This window comes from Myxine glutinosa, chromosome 3, assembly GCF_964187855.1.
Source record: "Myxine glutinosa chromosome 3, kmMyxGlut1.1, whole genome shotgun sequence".
NCBI classification, from domain to species: Eukaryota; Metazoa; Chordata; class Myxini; order Myxiniformes; family Myxinidae; genus Myxine; species Myxine glutinosa.
This window is the reverse complement of record NC_136263.1, coordinates 177813001-177830804: the sequence shown is the minus strand read 5'-3', so window position 1 is coordinate 177830804 and position 17804 is coordinate 177813001. Positions and strand designations below refer to the sequence as shown.

The window sequence follows — 17804 nt, the reverse complement described above, 5'->3', positions numbered from 1 at the left end:
TACCTAACTCTTAAACTACCCTCCCCGGGTATTCGTGATGGGGTCCATCCTCCCCATACACACCTTCGCACCATCCACTCCATACTCCATATATTCCAGACCATTTATTCCATACAACCATGCTCCATACCTGTATTTGCACACCCGTGCCATCACTCCTACACCTGGTGCTTCCTGCACCCTCCTTCCTCCAGGACCATTTGCTCAACACAGCACACAATCACCATTACTCACTCATACACTGCTCAATACACCTGTTCACTTGCACACCTGTGCAATCACACCTGGTGCTTCCTGCACCCTCCTTCCTCCCAGGCTTCTTCAATCATTCCATACAATGCACATTGCACAACCACAATTGATCCTCATACACTGCTCCATACACTTACACGCTCAATACAACTCACAATCACCTCACACTTTTCACAATATGCTACTGAATACACTTTTACACACACACACACAGCATCATCTGATCTAACTACTCCCCTCTGAAACTTGCGCTTCCCAGTCGCCCCTTATACTATTGCGCTCCCTCGTTATTATAATCCAAACTAATCTCCCTACATCCCCACTACAGGTGGAATGTCGCTACTTACCTCTACCATTACCTATGGTCATCTCTAGGTCCCTATACATTATCCTAACCCTCCCGGGCTAGTTTTCACTGCCAAACCCCATAAAACTATTGCTCATGTGCCCCGTGTGTGAGGGATGGTGGATTTGCCATCCCACCACATCGGGCATCTCCCATTATCAATTTTTGCCATCAAATTCCAACCAATCAAAAATTTGCCAATCACTGCCAATCATTCTACCAATCGGTTGCCAATCAAATTTTGCCAATCACTTCTGCCAATCCTCTTCACTATTCTAAAAATTTCGAATCCAAAACACTATTACCATCACAGTCCGCTATATCTGAACCTCGGTGCGTTGTTACATTATTAAAACTCAGCTTCCGAGCAATGAATTCGGGTGGTTTGGTCGCCTGCAGGTTGTATCCGTCCGGCATTCGGTTCAGGGGAGGCGGTCTGGTCGGGCCGAGATTCCACGCACCATCTCTGCGCGGATCCTTGCGTTCTCCGGCCCGATGGCTCAATCTCGCCCGGTCGGAACCCCGTCCCCGCCAGGGGGCGAAGGTCCGACCTGGCCCCCCTCCCCCGGAATCGCGCCGATCGCCGCTTTGACGCGGCACCGACCATTCAGTGTGGGACCCAGCCCGAATCACGCATGACGCTCCGAAGAGCGACGCGCTTACGGTCCCGGCCGGTCCTCGCTGCAAACAAAGCGCACCGCGCACGCTATCCATCGCCCTAAATGCTGCCCCGGTCAACGTCGATGCCTCCCGGACATGCTCACACCACTCGTTCCGTTTGTTGCTCATACATCCCATGCATTTCGTCAATTCCACCACCGTACTCCCTGTTACACACCACACCTCTCGCGCACCCTCTTGCGCACACTCGTCGTTCGCACACTTCATTCCACACCTCTCCTCCGTTACGTCCTCCGTAACACTCACCATGGGCGTGCACTCTTGCATCCACCCACTTACGCGCTTCAATGGGCTCTCCCACACCCGCGCCACAACCAACTCAGGTGTGCTTCCTCGCACACTCATCCCAAGCGTGCATCCTCGCACCCGCTCCTCGGTCACATCCTCTGTGACAACCATGGGTGTGCACTCTTTTGCACACCCGATCACGCGCTTCAATGTGCCCTCTCGCACCTGCGCCACTACCAACTCAGGTGTACACTCTCGCACACGTTCCACCACCACCTTACTCTCTGTCACACTCCGTACACTCCGACGTGCATTCTCGCTCGCACTCGGTTTCACACTCGCGCTCCGATGTGCCCTTTCGCACCTGCGCCACCACCAACTCACTCTCCGTGTCACACTCCGTACACTCCGACGTGCATTCTCGCTCGCACTCGGTTTCACACTCGTGCTCCGATGTGCCCTTTCGCACCTGCGCCACCACCAACTCACTCTCCGTGTCACACTCCGTACACTCCGACGTGCATTCTCGCTCGCACTCGGTTTCACACTCGTGCTCCGATGTGCCCTTTCGCACCTGCGCCACCACCAACTCACTCTCTGTGTCACACTCCGTACACTCCGACGTGCATTCTCGCTCGCACTCGGTTCCACACTCGCGCTTTGTAACACGCTCATTCCCCGATGCACACTTTTTTTCCACAAGCGCGCCATTTCCACTCACACCACTCACAGGGGACCCTTTACCAACGCCCGGATGCTTTCTCGATCCCAAGCGCGCGAAAATTCTTTCTGCGCCAAACATCCTCCTGCAAAATCTCCCCGCACAATATACAGCACGACTCACCTGGGTGCTTCTTCTTCTTCGCTCCAACACCTGCAAACTTTCATTTGGGTTAATAGACACAGCATTGTGATGTGAGCACGGACTTTGAGCAATTTCCATTCCTTCCTCCAACTGTTGCTCTTCTAAGTCTGTCGTCTCTACAATATCAATTCCCACTACTTGTTTTTCTTTATTCACCTCGATGACCGCTGGCTTTATTAAAATTCCCTCTTCCACCTCAGCGGTCGCCGGCTTCCCCAAACCCCTGGTCACGATTTCTACCCCGGTCCAGTTACCTGTGCCTTGCTCCGACTCGCTCAACCTGCGCTCCTCGACCCGCGTTACCCCGTCGCGCACCCGTGGGACCTTCTCACCCGATCTGCTCCCAAGGTTCTCCCCTATTGCCAAATTCGTCCCCATCTTTTCCATATCAGACCTGGATTCCTCCCTTTTTGACCCTGCATTCATTTCTTTCAGCTCCTTAGTCATTTGAACACCCATGTTGTTAATTTCCCTGGTGGATATGAGCCCCAGGGCATACATTTTGTTTTCTTCATCCCACTGGGTCAAAAATGTCAACAACTGTCCCATTAAACGGTCCCATTCTGTTGGCACCGCGGGCTCGACCCTCGTTGCCACCATGTGCGAGGCGCCATTTTGTGCGCCTCCCACCTCATGCGAGGCGCCACCATCTTGTGCACCTGCAACCCCCGCAACCACATCCTCCTTGCTCTCCTCCTCTCTCTCCCCCATATACATTTCCCTGGGGTCCTGGGTCGCTTCTACCCCTTATATCTCCCCCACCGGCACCCGATCGCCTTGATTATCCATGGGACTATTTTAAAATTTAGTGGTGTTTTAATAAAATTTTGGCCACTCGTACTTTTGAGTGCGCTAAGCGCACTTCAGGTCTGAATCTCGCTCCTGACACCAATTGTTGCTGCCAATAGCACAATTGGTGTCCAAAATTTTGGCTAAATAAATTTAGTCCCAGGTTCCAGATCCCAACTCCTGACTAGCAATTGTTACGGATCTCAACGTCGGCCCCTTTTCCCCTTAAGAAGGGGCGATTAATCCCCTTGTTTGTGACTGACCAACGTGAGTCCTGAAGCTGCCCAGCTCCCTCCAGGGAGGCAGGTGAGCAACCTCGTCCGAGACCGCGGACAAGATGTTAATTGCCGAGCGGATTAGCAGCCGCGGCTCAAACCATTAGCATTCACTAGACCCGATCCTATTCGTTCGCCAAATCGTGCCACAGGTATTCAATGGGGAAATCACAAAGACGAATGGATGTGAGGAAACCAGAAGGTAAGGAAGAACAAATATAATTTATTACTAATATTTACAAGTCAAAAGAAACCAAGGAGGAGAAAAAATACGAAAGCAATGTACAGAAGAGGAAGGCGACACAGTGCAATACTAGCTTATCTAAACAGGCTTAACTTATACCCCAGACAACATAAAGGACGGACGACAATCAGACTTACACGGGGAATGATGATAGGAACGAATGGCAGGAGGTGGAGGGCTGGACGGACGAGGAAGTGGGATCACAAGGCGGGAAGGATGCGGGTGGTTGGTATGATCGCGCGGCCCGAGGTGAGCAGCCGCCGACCCTCCTCAATCGTCTCCGCATGGCGACGTTGCTTCGTGGCCGCAACTGCCTTCACCGCTCAAAGCTGCCGTTGTCAAAAGCTGCGGTGGATTCCGCTGTGGTGGACTCCTTACTCAGTGGTTCGTGGGAGCTTCCTCGGTCATCCGCTTCCTCAATCGTCTCTTTCCTCAATCGTCTCCTTCCTCAAATCGTCCCTTCCTCAAATCGTCCCTTCCTCAAATCGTATCCGCGGTGGCGTCGCGCTGGGGGTTATATAGCCATGCCCTACCAAGCCATGACCACACCTTACCAAGCCGTGCCCACCGAGTCCTGGTTGGGCGCAAGGGCTTCCTGGCTCCACCTCCTGATGATTAGGGGTCGGCCATGCCCTTCTCCCACGAGTTGACCGCGTGCGTAATGGAGTCTTGGGGTGAAGAAAACCGCCCAAAGCAGTAGTGGCGAACACTGCAGAAAACCGCCCAAAGCAGTAGTGGCGAACGCCGCCGTACTGGCGCTTTGAAGAGGCCATGGGGGTGTCGGAGGGATCTATCTTATTTCAATTCGGTGCAATGCAGGGTCAACTAGTGGGAAACAGAGCCTTAAACTACATAGAATAAGAAATAACTATTTAGAAGGGTATATGGTGGCCTACGTGCTTGCGATGGATTAACTAAGGGGACGACCTTTGACCTTTACACTTAACGGAGGTATTTACAAGGATCATTACACTATTTACAGTGGTTGATATTTACAACAAAGGATTCTCAAATCCGCAGCAATATATATTTTCATATATATATATATATATATATATATATATATATATATATATATATATATATATATATATATATATATATATACATATAGTATATATATATATATATATATATATATATATATATATATATATATATATATATATATATATATATATATATATATATATATATATATATCAAATGAATCCATTTTTAAATCTCCAACCTTTAATGAGCAAATAAAGAACTGCTCGACGTTTCGATCAGCAACCCGGATAAACGTGCATCCACTGACCTTTATCAAGAGTAAAGCAAAACAACTCTATACCCTCCCTTATATAAGCGAAAAAGGGGGGTGGGGACACCGAAACCACCAATCAATGCCATTCTGGAACAACTCGTACCATTCAAATTAAAACCGTAAATTAAAACCGTTGAACCAACGGAAACCACACTTTGGGATGTTATTACTTTATATATATATATATATATATGGTATCTGTAATTTGGTTCTCCAACCTAATGAGCGGACAACATGACGTCATCGCCATGCACGTCCGCCTTGCCTGCAAAGTTCCAGAGGAACCATCTAGCAGTGCGTCATTACGGATTATAAATACAGATACTGTCACAAGTGCATGCAAAACTCACAGTTACCGACCTGGTTTCGCCCTTGTTGGGGCTTCATCAGGGCAACGCAGTGAGGCTTTCCATACACTTGTAACTCTGTGACCCTTTCGGTTTTTATATCAGTCACTATGCGACCTTTATATCATCAGTGGAGGTATTGTCTGCTCATGCTGTCCGCTCATTAGGTTGGAGAACCAGATTACAGATACCATTATTAGTAACTCCCAACCGCAACCAGGTCGACTCCATATGATGAGTGGATACCAGAGATAACGTTACCGCGTGGCAGGCGGTGCTTATCGCTCCCAGCAAGGTGCAGCAGCAGCTGTATGGGACACCTTGCTGGCGGTTCTCCACTGATGATATGAAGGTCGCATAGTGACTGATATAAAAACCGAAAGGGTCACAGAGTTACAAGTGTATGGAAAGCCTCACTGCGTTGCCCTGATGAAGCCCCAACAAGGGCGAAACCAGGTCGGTAACTGTGAGTTTTGCATGCACTTGTGACAGTATCTGTATTTATAATCCGTAATGACGCACTGCTAGATGGTTCCTCTGGAACTTTGCAGGCAAGGCGGACGTGCATGGCGATGACGTCATGTTGTCCGCTCATTAGGTTGGAGAACCAGATTACAGACACCATTATTAGTAACTGCCAACCGCAACCAGGTCGACTCCATATGATGAGTGGATACCAGAGATAACGTTACCGCGTGGCAGGCGGTGCTTATCGCTCCCAGCAAGGTGCAGCAGCAGCTGTATGGGACACCTTGCTGGCGGTTCTCCACTGATGATATGGTCGCATAGTGACTGATATATATATATATATATATATGTGTGTGTGTGTGTGTGTGTGTGTGTGTGTGTGTGTGTGTGTGTGTATGTGTGTGTGTATGTATGTGTGTATGTATGTACAGTCGTGGCCAAAAATATTGGCACCCTTGCACTTTTTTCAAATAACTCACAATTTTTTCGAAAAATCAGTTAAAATTGACCAAAATATTTGGCCTCCACAATTCTTAATTTCACTGTTAATATTACAGATCCTTTGTTTTTGATTCAGAACTTAATATGTCCTTTTAAATCAGAAAATAAAAAGAAATGGCATTGACAAAATTATTGACACCCTTGACTTAATATTTGGTAGCACAGTCATTGGACAAAATAACTGCAGTCAAGCACTTCCTATAGTCATGAATGAGCTTCCTACACCTCTCTACTAGCAGTTTGGCCCTCTCTTCTTGTGAAAACTGCTCCAGGTGTCTCAGATTTGAAGGGTGCCTTCTCCCAACTCCTGTTTTCAGATCTCCCCACAGGTGTTCAATGGGATTTAGATCTGGACTCATTGCTGGCCACTTCAGAACAGTCCAGTGTTTTGTCTTGAACCATTCCTGGGTGCTTTTTGAAGTGTGTTTGGGGGTCATTGTCCTGCTGCAAGAACCATGACCTTTGACAGAGACCCAGCTTTCTGACACTGGGTTGAACATTGCACTCCAAAATGGCTTGGTAATCTCCTGATTTCATGATGCCATTCACACATTCAAGGCACCCCGTGCCAGAGGCAGCACAGCAACTACAAAACATCACTGAACCTCCTTCATGTTTGACTGTCGGGAAGATGTTCTTTTCCTTGAAGGCTTCATTTTGTTTTCTGTAAACATAGAGATGATGTGCTTTACTAAAAAGCTCAAATTTGGTCTCATCTGTCGACAGGACATTCTCCCAGAAGGATTTTGGCTTGTTCAGATGTGTTTTGGAAAACTCCAGTCAGGCTTTCTTACGTCTCTCTCTCAGCAGTGGGGTCCTGCTGGGTCTCCTACCATAGAACCCCCTTTCATTGAGTTGGCGACGGATGGTGCAAGTTGAAACTGTCGTACCTTGTGTCTAAAGATAAGCTTGAATCTGTTTGGCAGTTGATCGAGGTGCTTTCTCCGCCATTCAAACAATCCTTCCCTGCAATCTGCAAACAAGTTTTCTCTTGCGGCTCATTCAAACAATCCTTCCCTGCAATCTTCAAACAAGTTTTCTCTTGCGGCCACATCCAGGGAGGTTGGCAACAGTGCCATGGGCCTTAAACTTCCTGATAACATTGCGTACTGGTGGACACAGGAACATCAATGTCTCTGGAGATGAAGTTGTAGCCATGAGATTGTCCATGCTTAGCTACAATATTGTGTCTGTCCTCCTCAGACAATTCTCTGGTTTTCTTTCTTTTCTCCATGCTCATTGCGGTACACACAGTGACACAAAACAACAGATTGACTCATTTTCTCCATTTAAACTGGTTAAATGAGTGATTTTTATATTGCAGGCACCTGCAACTCTCCATAGATGAGTAAAATCTATTTTATAAAAGGAGTCATGTCTGTCTTGTCTGTCTGGTTGTCTGTTTGTCATGTTATAATTTGAGAACGGATTAACAAATTTCAATAAATCCAACTACGGTTGTTTCGGGTAACTCCCAGGAGTGTTTGTGGTTAAAAAAAAAAGTTTTTAATTTTTTTTTATGGGTACATGTACACGCATGTCAAAAATGCAAATGCTAACATGTGACGTTGGTTATCCTTGCACGGAGATTTCCATAGATTAGCCATCGCAGCAAAGATTGGTATTTCCATCAGCAAAGCGACGGATCTTATATTTTAGTTCCAAAGTAAAGGAGAATCAGCTGCTTGAAATATAATTATTTCTAACAACTTCTAAAACGTGCCAATAATATTGTCCGGGCCATTTTAGGATTTCTGTGTGGAATAAGCTAAGATTTATCGATGTTTTCAGCTTTTTTGGTTTTGTTCCACTGCAAACAAAAGAAATACATAATTATGTGGATAACAAAAGATTTTTTAATTTCAACAATTTTCTGGAAGAAATGGGGCATTATTTGAAAAAAGTGCAAGGGTGCCAATATTTTTGGCCAGGATTGTATTGTTAATGTCTGGCTTCCTTCTTATAACTACAGTGCAGTAATTGGTCTTTATTTTGATTTTGCTCTTTGCTTTTTCATGTTTCTCCAGATGACCCCAATTTAGTATTTGGTCTTCTGTTTGAATAAATATTCCTTGTAACCCATGGAACATCCACGGAAGGGAGGATGTGGTGTAGTACACCGCGATCGACGACACCGGCACAAATGCATGCTTTGGATTGTCCACTCAGTGGACAGCTTGCTTTCGCCTTCGCCTGTCCAATCAGCGGACGGCTTGCTTCGCCTTCACCCAGCAGACGCCAATACGATGGAGCGTGGAACATCCACGGAAGGGAGGATGTGGTGTATGGATAGAGTGTACCATTATGGATGGCATAGGGGATTTGCTTGTCCGAGTAAGAGTTAGGAAGAAAGATGAGAATGAAGAGTGCGTATATGAACAACGATCGCCGACACCGGCACAAATGCATGCTCTGGATTGTCCACTCAGTGGACGGCTTGCTTTCGCCTTCGCCTGTCCAATCAGCGGACGGCTTGCTTCGCTTTCGCCCAGCAGACGCCAATACGATGGCGTCGTAAGATGGCGTCGTATCGGCAGTTAATCGGATGCTTTTGGGCCCCAACGTCGGCTAATTCAGATTTTTCGAGTATGGCTGTACGTGATAAACAAAGAGCGTGGTTCGTAGATCGTAAATCCATTAGTGCCGTGGGCATCGAGTCACTGGGTGCGGCGTAAAAGGGATAACAAAGTCGAGTCCTTACGCTATTATTATATAGATAAAATAATATACCAAAGACCATGGTGTTTCTGACATGTATTAACCAGAAAATGATTTTTATCCAGACTTTTACCTTGTAATAAATGTGATAAATGTATTGTCTTTGTGGGATGATCTAAGTATTTATAATACAGGGGGATTGCTTTTAACTTAAAAAACAATATCAGTTAGGAACCTAATATTTTGCATCAATGTAGCTTAATATTAAGTGACACAGAAAGACATGGTATGGTCTACACAATTGATTAAGATCCACACAAATCCAAATGCGTAGATTTGTAGCGTGCACTATATCCTTCAAATATCCCCACAAAAATTTATCTGGCAACGTAAGATCTGGGGATTGAGGAGCCATAATGACTTGGACACTGCATGATCACCGAAGAGTAGCCAAAGTTCGTTCATGCTGTATCGTGAAGTGTGACTCATGACACCATCTTGCTGAAACCATCCTTGGTTGATTTCATCTTCTGTAAGGTGCCCAAGAAACTCATGGATTATGTTGATGTAACGTTCTGAGTTTACAGTTTCTGACAAGAAAATTGGGCCAATAATTTATTTGCCGACTTACAACACACCAAACGCCAATTTCCGCAGAATGCAATGGCCTTTCATACATTGCATAAGGTTGTTCACCTACTCACCCAGCCATAAATTAGAGTTTTTTGTGGACAGGTTGGGTGTGTGACAAGGACAAAGTGATTAGATTTTGGCGGCGATCCGGATCGGATGCGGATACTAGAATTTTTAAAAAGTGATTCTTCACCATTGAGAGATCGGCCTAAAACCGATACATAGCATGATGCTTCAAAAAGCTATGGGCAGCTTATGATAAAGCTCGGTGGATGAATTAGTAAGGTGACAAGAACAAGCCGATTTGATTTTGTTTCGGGTCCAGATCCAGATTCAGCCTGTCGGTGGATACAAAACGTAAACTGTAAAGCCTGGCGGAGGTATGCGATCTGCTGAGTGTCGTCACCCACAGGTTGATTTAATCATCATCATACTAAAATACGCCATTTGGTGTCTGTCTGTCTGTCTGATGAATTTTTGACCCCAATACATTCCGTCGTTACTTATCCAATCTCAACGAAACTCTACAGGATGACTGAGGGTAACACACTGAAGGTTGTAACACAAAGGGAAGTTACTATATGGTAGTAAGGCAGGGGTCTTTCACTCTTTGAATACATGGAATGGTCTCACTGCAAGGCCAGTGCCAGCAGAGTGAGTAAATTATCACCCTCGCCTGAGGAGAGGGTATTGCGTTTGAGTCCATTTGTCTGTTTGTTTGTCTGTTTGTTTGTCTGTCTGTTTGCCTGTTTGCTTGCCTGTTTGTTTGTCTCTTTGTTTGTTTGTTTGTCTGCACAGAATAAATATAATTTTCTCTGCAACTGTTGGTCCGATTGACAGTAATTTTTCACCATAGATGCAACTCCACCTTTTTAAATGATACTTATGACGTCATAGGTCACGTGGTTCAGCCGCCATCTTGGAAAAACAGAAAAACTTTGCACCTCTACATCTCTGAAAGCACTGAATTGAAAAAATTGAGACATGGCTCATTGTAAAGAACTCTCCATGGGGAATAAAATATGTTAAAGATGATAATGATGATAATGATGTTAATGATTCATCCACCATAATAGGTGCCTCCATTATGACGTCATAATTCGAGAATTACAAAACTTCATCCGATCAAGATGAAATTGATTGAGCACAATCTACGAATAAATTAGTTTAGAAAAAAAACATGATGACGTCATCGGTCACGTGGTTCGGCCGCCATATTTGTTTTACCACAAAAGCCTTAAAAACCGCTGAAAATACATCCTGGCGAGGGTTTGCAATCTCTGATTGCTCTTTTTCTTGTTTTAAAATTGAGTTGGAATGGTATGCGGAAGTAGTGGGGATCAGAGGAGTCACCAGCATCCAAATAGATTTGGGCCCCGGGCTCCCTCGAACTTCAGATCTCCCTCCAATCCCAATAAATCATTGATCACAGTGGCACATGTAGAATAGGCTTATCGTTATAAAGCGGGTTATCGTAGCCAAAGGGGTTAAAATAGATTTGGGGCACAGCAAAAAACATTTGTGGCACGTGCCCCACGTGTCAGTGCCCAGCAACGCCCCTGATGGGGATGTGGAAGTATTGGCATGATTGTGCTGGCTCGGTGGGCCGAATGGCATCCTCCTGCATTGAAGTTGCTTGTAGGATGTGTATGGAGGACTGCAAAGGATGTCTTTTTCTTGCATGCAATGTCAAGGCTCATGGAGGAGCGAGATTTGTTCAGTTGCTCCTGACCCATAAATCATTTCATCCATTTGTTCAATCACTTCGATACGCTAGCACCTTTTCACGTTGTGACTGGCATGATGTGAATGGCAAGTGTGTGCAACTTGAATTTGGAGGATCTTGAAGTTTGGCAAATGAAGAATCACAGCTGCAATGTTGGAGCGCAGGTCTCTCATTTGCTCCCATTCTTTTAAGTACTATTCACATACATTTCTTCCCTACACTCGAGGCTACCAAGTCTGTGCTCATTCTTTTGTTCCGCCGTTTTGCTCTGTATATGATAAACAGTAAGGTTTAAGATGGACGGAAGTTATGTTTTCACCCCTGCATGTATGTCTGTGAGCATGATATCTCAAAAAGTTACAGACGGACTCGGACCAAACTTGGTGGACAGGTTGGGTGTGTGACAAGGATGAATCGATTCGATTTTGGTGAATATCTGGATCCGGATGTGAGAATATTTAAAATAAACAAATGATTCTTCACCATTGAGTGATGACATGGCCAAAAACAATATATAGCATGATATTCCAAAAGTTATTGACGGATTACGACAGAATTTGGTGGATGAATTCGATAAGTGACAAGCACAACCTTATTAGATTTTGGTTCAGGTCCAAATCCAGATCCAACCTATCAGTGCGATGCAAAACGTTAAATGTTCAGCCTGGCGGATCAGTGGATATATGCTCTGTACCAACTCCCGCTCTAGTTGTTGTTGTTGTTACCTTCGCCACCAAAGGTGGACGGAGGCTATGTTTTCACCCCTGTCTGTTTGTTTGTCTGTCCGTTTGTGAACAAGATATCTCAAAAGGTTGTCGACGGATTCGGACGAAATTTGGCAGAGATGTAGTGTATGTGACAAGGACGAAATGATTCGATTTTTGTGAAGCTCCGGATTCGGATCCGGCTCCTAGAATTTTAAAATTATTCGTCACCATTGGGAGTTGGGCCAAAAACGATACATAGCTGGATATCTCAAAAAGTTAAGGATGGATTTGGACTAAACTTGGTGGACCAGTTTCCCGGTGTGTGCCCTGGTTTAGAATAGGTACCTGCATTAGGAGGCGACTAAGAGGGTTGGCGTCAGGAAGGGCATCCGGCCATAAAAACATTGCCTCAAAAAGAGAACCATGAGAATTACAACTACATATGGGCAGGGTACAGCCCGAAGTGGAGATCGGTTTCTGAGGTTTGGGACATGGAATGTAGGGACAATGACAGGGAGATCAGGAGAAGAGGTGGAAGTATTGGTCAGAAGAAGAGTGGACATATGTTGTGTGCAGGAGACGAGATGGAAGGGAAGTGGTGTGAGAATGGTGAAGGGTAGGCAGGGACAGAAATACAAGTTTGTGTGGCAAGGGTGCCCGGAGGGCGTGAATGGTGTTGGTGTCCTGTTTTCTGAGGAGTTTGTAGACAGTGTGGTGAGTGTGACCAGAGTGAATGAAAGGTTGATGATGGTGAAAATGATGATTGGAAAGCTCTTGGTGAACGTCATCTCGGGATATGCTCCGCAGGTTGGTCGGAGCAATGAAGAGAAGGACAAGTTCTGGTGTGCGATAGAGAAGCTGATGGAAAACGTGAAAGATGAGGAAGTTGTTGTGGTAGGAGGAGACCTACATGGATATGTGGGAAGGAGTATGGACGGTTTTGAGGGAGTTCATGGGGGTTACGGATATGGTGTGAGAAATGGAGAAGGTGAAAGGATTTTGGAGTTTGCTGATGGAGCTGATTTGTTGACTTGTAATACTCAGTTCCAGAAAGAGGATAATAAGCTTGTTACATACACGTCAGGTGGGTCGACGACAACCTTTGACTACCTGATGGTGTGTAGGCGAGATAGGGGGCACCTCCAGGACACAAAGGTGATCCCGGGGGAGGAGGCTGTTTCACAGCACCACTTGGTTGTCTGCGACATAAGGGTGAAAGGTGCGAGGAGAGCTCGGCGGGTGAAGTACCAACCGAGAATGAAGGTGTGGAGGTTGAAAGAGGTGACAGTAAGGGAGGCATTAAAAGAGAGGCTGAGTAGGGTAGAGGATGATGTGGTTGAGCTCGAAAGTGGTTGGATGTCAATGAAAGATAGTCTGTTGGGAGCCGTTGGTGAGGTGTGTGGATGGACAAAAGGACTACTGAGGCACTCGGAAGCATGGTGGTGGGATGATGAAGTTGGAAAGAGGATTGACGAGAAGAGGAAGAAGTTCAAGGAGTGGCAGAAGGCGAAGGGTACGGGGGCAGAAACAGCAGGGCATGAAAGTTATAAGGCAGCCAGGAAGGTTGCAAAGAAAGAGGTAGCAAAGGTGGAGGAGGCATGTAGGAAAATGTTCGGAGAACGCTTGGATTCGGAAGAGGGTCAGAGAGCGGTATTCAGGTTTGCAAAGCAGATAGCGAAAGAGAGGTGTGATGTGATGGGGATGAGTTGCTTGAAGGATGAAGTGGGACAAATCGTTGTGGACCCAGATGGAATTAAAGGAAGATGGAAAAGATATATGGAAATGCTGTTGAATACAGAGAATGAATGGGATGGCATCATAGAGAGTAACCCAGTTTTAGGACCGGCAGAGAAGATAACTGAGAAGGTAGTTGAGGAAGCGATAAAAGCAATGAAGAGTAGAAAAGCGGGAGGCCGACGGGAGTTGTGGGAGATATGTTGAAGGCAGCAGGAAGGTGGGGTGTGAAGAGAATGACAGACATCTGTAATCTGGTGGTGAAAGAAGGCCGCATTCCAGTGGCTTGGGAACTGAGTACCCTCGTACCTCTATACAAGGGGAAAGGTGACCATCTTGAGTGAGGCTCGTACCGAGCGATAAAGTTATTGGAGCATGGAATGAAGGTATTGGAAAGGGTGTTGGAGAGGAGGATAAGGAAGAAGGTGAAGATCGACGAAATGCAGTTTGGATTTATGCCAGGAAGAGGAACGACAGATGCGCTCTTTATTGTGAGGCAATTGCAGGAGAAGTACATGGAGAAGAGGAAGAAGTTGTTTCTTGGGTTTGTTGATCTGGAGAAAGCATTCGATAGAGTTCCACGCGAAGTATTGACATGGGCATTGAGGAAGTTAGGAGTGGAGGAATGGTTGATCAGAGTCGTGATGGCGATGTACAAAAGCGCGCACACAGCTGTAAGGACGAAGGATGGGAACAGTGGTGAGTTTGAGGTGAAGGTGGGAGTGCATCAGGGGTCGGTACTAAGTCCACTACTATTTGTAGCTGTGATGGAGGTGCTGGCTCAGAACGTAAAGGAGGGTTTACCGTGGGAGTTGTTGTATGCAGATGATCTGGTGTTGATTGCGGAAAGTATGGATGGACTGAAGGAAAAGATGAACAAGTGGAAGGAATGTATGGAGACAAAAGGTCTGAAGGTGAATATCGGAAAGACGAAGGTGATGGCAAGTGGTAAAGCATGTGGTGAGGTGGAAAGAACTGGGAAGTGGCTATGTGCTGTGTGCAGGAAGGGTGTTGGAGTGAATTCCATTCAATGTACAATGTGTGCTGAGTGGGTTCATCAAAAATGCAGTGGTCTGAGAGGGTCATTAACCAGTGTGGCAGCTACATTCAAATGTAAGGTGTGCACAGAGGGAGCTGCAGATGGAGGAAATGTTGAGTTGGATCTTGGAGACGGCGTGAAGCTGGAAACATTGAAAGCTGAAAACATTTATGCTATCTCGGAGACATGCTGAATGGAGAAGGTGGATCAGACTCGGCAACAGTTGCTGGAGTGAGATGTGCACGGAAGAAGTTTCGGGAACTGAGTGGCGTGCTGATGAGGAGGGGAGTGTCGTTGAAGCTGAAGGGAAAGGTGTATGCTGCATGTGTGAGAAGTGTTATGATTTATGTGAGCGAGACATGGGTAATGAACGTAGAGCAGCAACGAAGGCTGGAAAGGGTGGAAATGCGAATGGTTCGGTGGATGTGTGGAGTATCGTTGAGAGAGAGGAAGACAAATGATGAATTGTGAAAGATGATGGGAATAGAGCCTGTGATTGATGCTGTGAAGAGGAACAGGTTGAGATGGTTTGGTCATGTGTTGAGGTGAAAGTGACTGGTTGAGAAGAGTGATGGAAATGAATGTAGAAGGAAGAAGAGGACGGGGAAGACCGAGAAAGACTTGGCTAAAGATGGTGGAAGAAGAAATGCAGGCAAGGGGGTTAACAAGGAGAGATGCAGAAAATAGGGCAAAATGGAGAAGATTGTCATGGGGACCGCAAGGCTAACCCCCGCTCTAGCAGGGAAAATGGCCTTAAAATGCATGTTGTTGTTCTTGTTGTTTGTTGGTGGACCAGTTGTGTGCGTGACAAGGAAGAATCGATTCGATTTTGGCAAAGATCTGGATTCTGATCCGGCTATTACAATTTTTAAAAGTGATTCTTCACCATTGAGAGATCGGGCCAAAAACGATACAAAGCAGGATATCTCAAAAAGTTGTGGACGGATGTGGACCAAACTTGGTGGACCGGTTTGGTGTCTGACAAGGACGATTCGATTCTATTTTGGTGAAGATATGAATATGGATTCGGATATGAGAATTATTAAAATTTTTAAGTGAATCTTCACCATTGGGAGTTTGGGCCAAAAACGAGACATAGCAGGATATTTCAAAAAGTTAAGGATGGATTTGGACTAAACTTGGTGGTCAACTTGTGTGTGTGACAAGGAATAATCGATTCAATTTTGGTGAAGATCCGGATTCTGATCCGGCTACTACAATTTTTAAGTGATTCTTCACCATTGCGAGATCGGGCCAAAAACGATACAAAGCAGGATATCTCAAAAAGTTGTGGACGGATCTGGACCAAACTTGGTGGACCGATTGGGTGTCTGACAAGGACGATTCGATTATATTTTGGTGAAGATCTGAATATGGATTCGGATATGAGCATTATTAAATTGTTTAAGTGAATCTTCACCATTGGGAGTTCGGGCCAAAAACGAGACATAGCAGGATATTTCAAAAAGTTAAGGATGGATTTGGACTAAACTTGGTGGTCAACTTGTGTGTGTGACAAGGAAGAATCGATTCAATTTTGGCGAAGATCCGGATCCGGATCCAGCTAGTATAATTTATTGAGTGATTCTTCACCATTGAGTTATATGGCCAAAAACGAGGAGTCGATCAGGGTATGAAAGACTGGACCTATGGTGATTCCTGTGATTGATTTTGATTAAATGTGATTCTGTATTGTGATTTTCTGGTCTACCCTGAGATACAAAACGTAAACTGTTCATCAGGTGGAGGTATGATCTCTACTGAATACCGTTGTAGTTGTTGTTGTTTTTGATGAGTTAATTTCATATGTAGCCTGTGACTGTTGGTCGCATCATTGCTGGGAGCAGGGCTGTGCCTCTGATGCAGTTTCCCCCCCTGTATGTTAAAGCAGGAACTTGCAATATGGTGCGGGCGATAGCTCGCCTGTGGGATCTTAAACAAACACCAATTAATGCTGGCAGCGGGGGTGGGACATCCAGTTGAATGTCCACCCGAGGGTGCGAAACGCCAGGATGACAGTTCAATAGTTTATAACGGGGCTGAGATTTGAACCCAGGCTCGATTGCCTCGAGGTGTGCGTGCAGAATTTTGGCCATCCTGCCTGCGTTGCTGGTTTTGACGACGAGCCAAGGCAAGCGAAACTCGCCCGCCTTTGCGGTAGAGGGAGATGGTGGGAGTGGCTCGTTCGGGATCGGGTGCGTATTCCACCCTCCTCCGTACCCGCATACACCCAAATGATTGGTCCAAACATCATGCAGCCTCTGGTGCGCATGCAGTGCATTGCGTCAATTGCGCGGGTTGATATTAATTATGCATTCAGCATCAAATTACAGAGGTAGGGTTAGGGTTAGGATTAGGGTTATGGTTAGGGTTAGGGTTAGGGTTATGGTAACCTGCATCTAACCCGAACCATGCCAGTTAGTTTAAGCTAACCCTAGCCCTAACATCAAATTACAGGTACAAATTACAGGAGTTGTTAGGATTAGGGTTATGGTTAGGGTTAGGGTTAGGGTTAGGGTTATGGTAACCTGCATCTAACCCGAACCATGCCAGTTAGTTTAAGCTAACCCTAACTCTAACATCAAATTACTGGTACAAATTACAGGAGTTGTTAGGGTTAGGGTTATGATTAGGGTTCGGGTTAGGGTTAGGGTTATGGTTATGGTAACCTGCATCTAACCCTAACCATGCCAGTTAGTTTAATGTAACCCTAACTCTAACATCAAATTACAGGTACAAATTACAGGAGTTGTTAGGGTTAGGGTTATGATTAGGGTTCGGGTTATGGTAACTTGCATCTAACGCTAACCATGCCAGTTAGTTTAATGTAACCCTAACTCTAACATCAAATTACAGGTACAAATTACAGGAGTTGTTAGGGTTAGGGTTATGATTAGGGTTCGGGTTATGGTAACCTGCATCTAACGCTAACCATGCCAGTTAGTTTAATGTAACCCTAACCCTAACATCAAATTACAGGTACAAATTACAGGTGTATACATCTG

At 45.6% G+C, this 17804-nt stretch overlaps 1 protein-coding gene across 2 annotated transcripts in view; it reads right to left on the bottom strand.

The window, feature by feature from the left end:
• CFAP58 (cilia and flagella associated protein 58) overlaps positions 1–17804 on the bottom strand; it is a 174439-nt gene that overhangs the window by 156190 nt on the left and 445 nt on the right. The gene's annotated exons all lie outside the window — the stretch shown is intronic.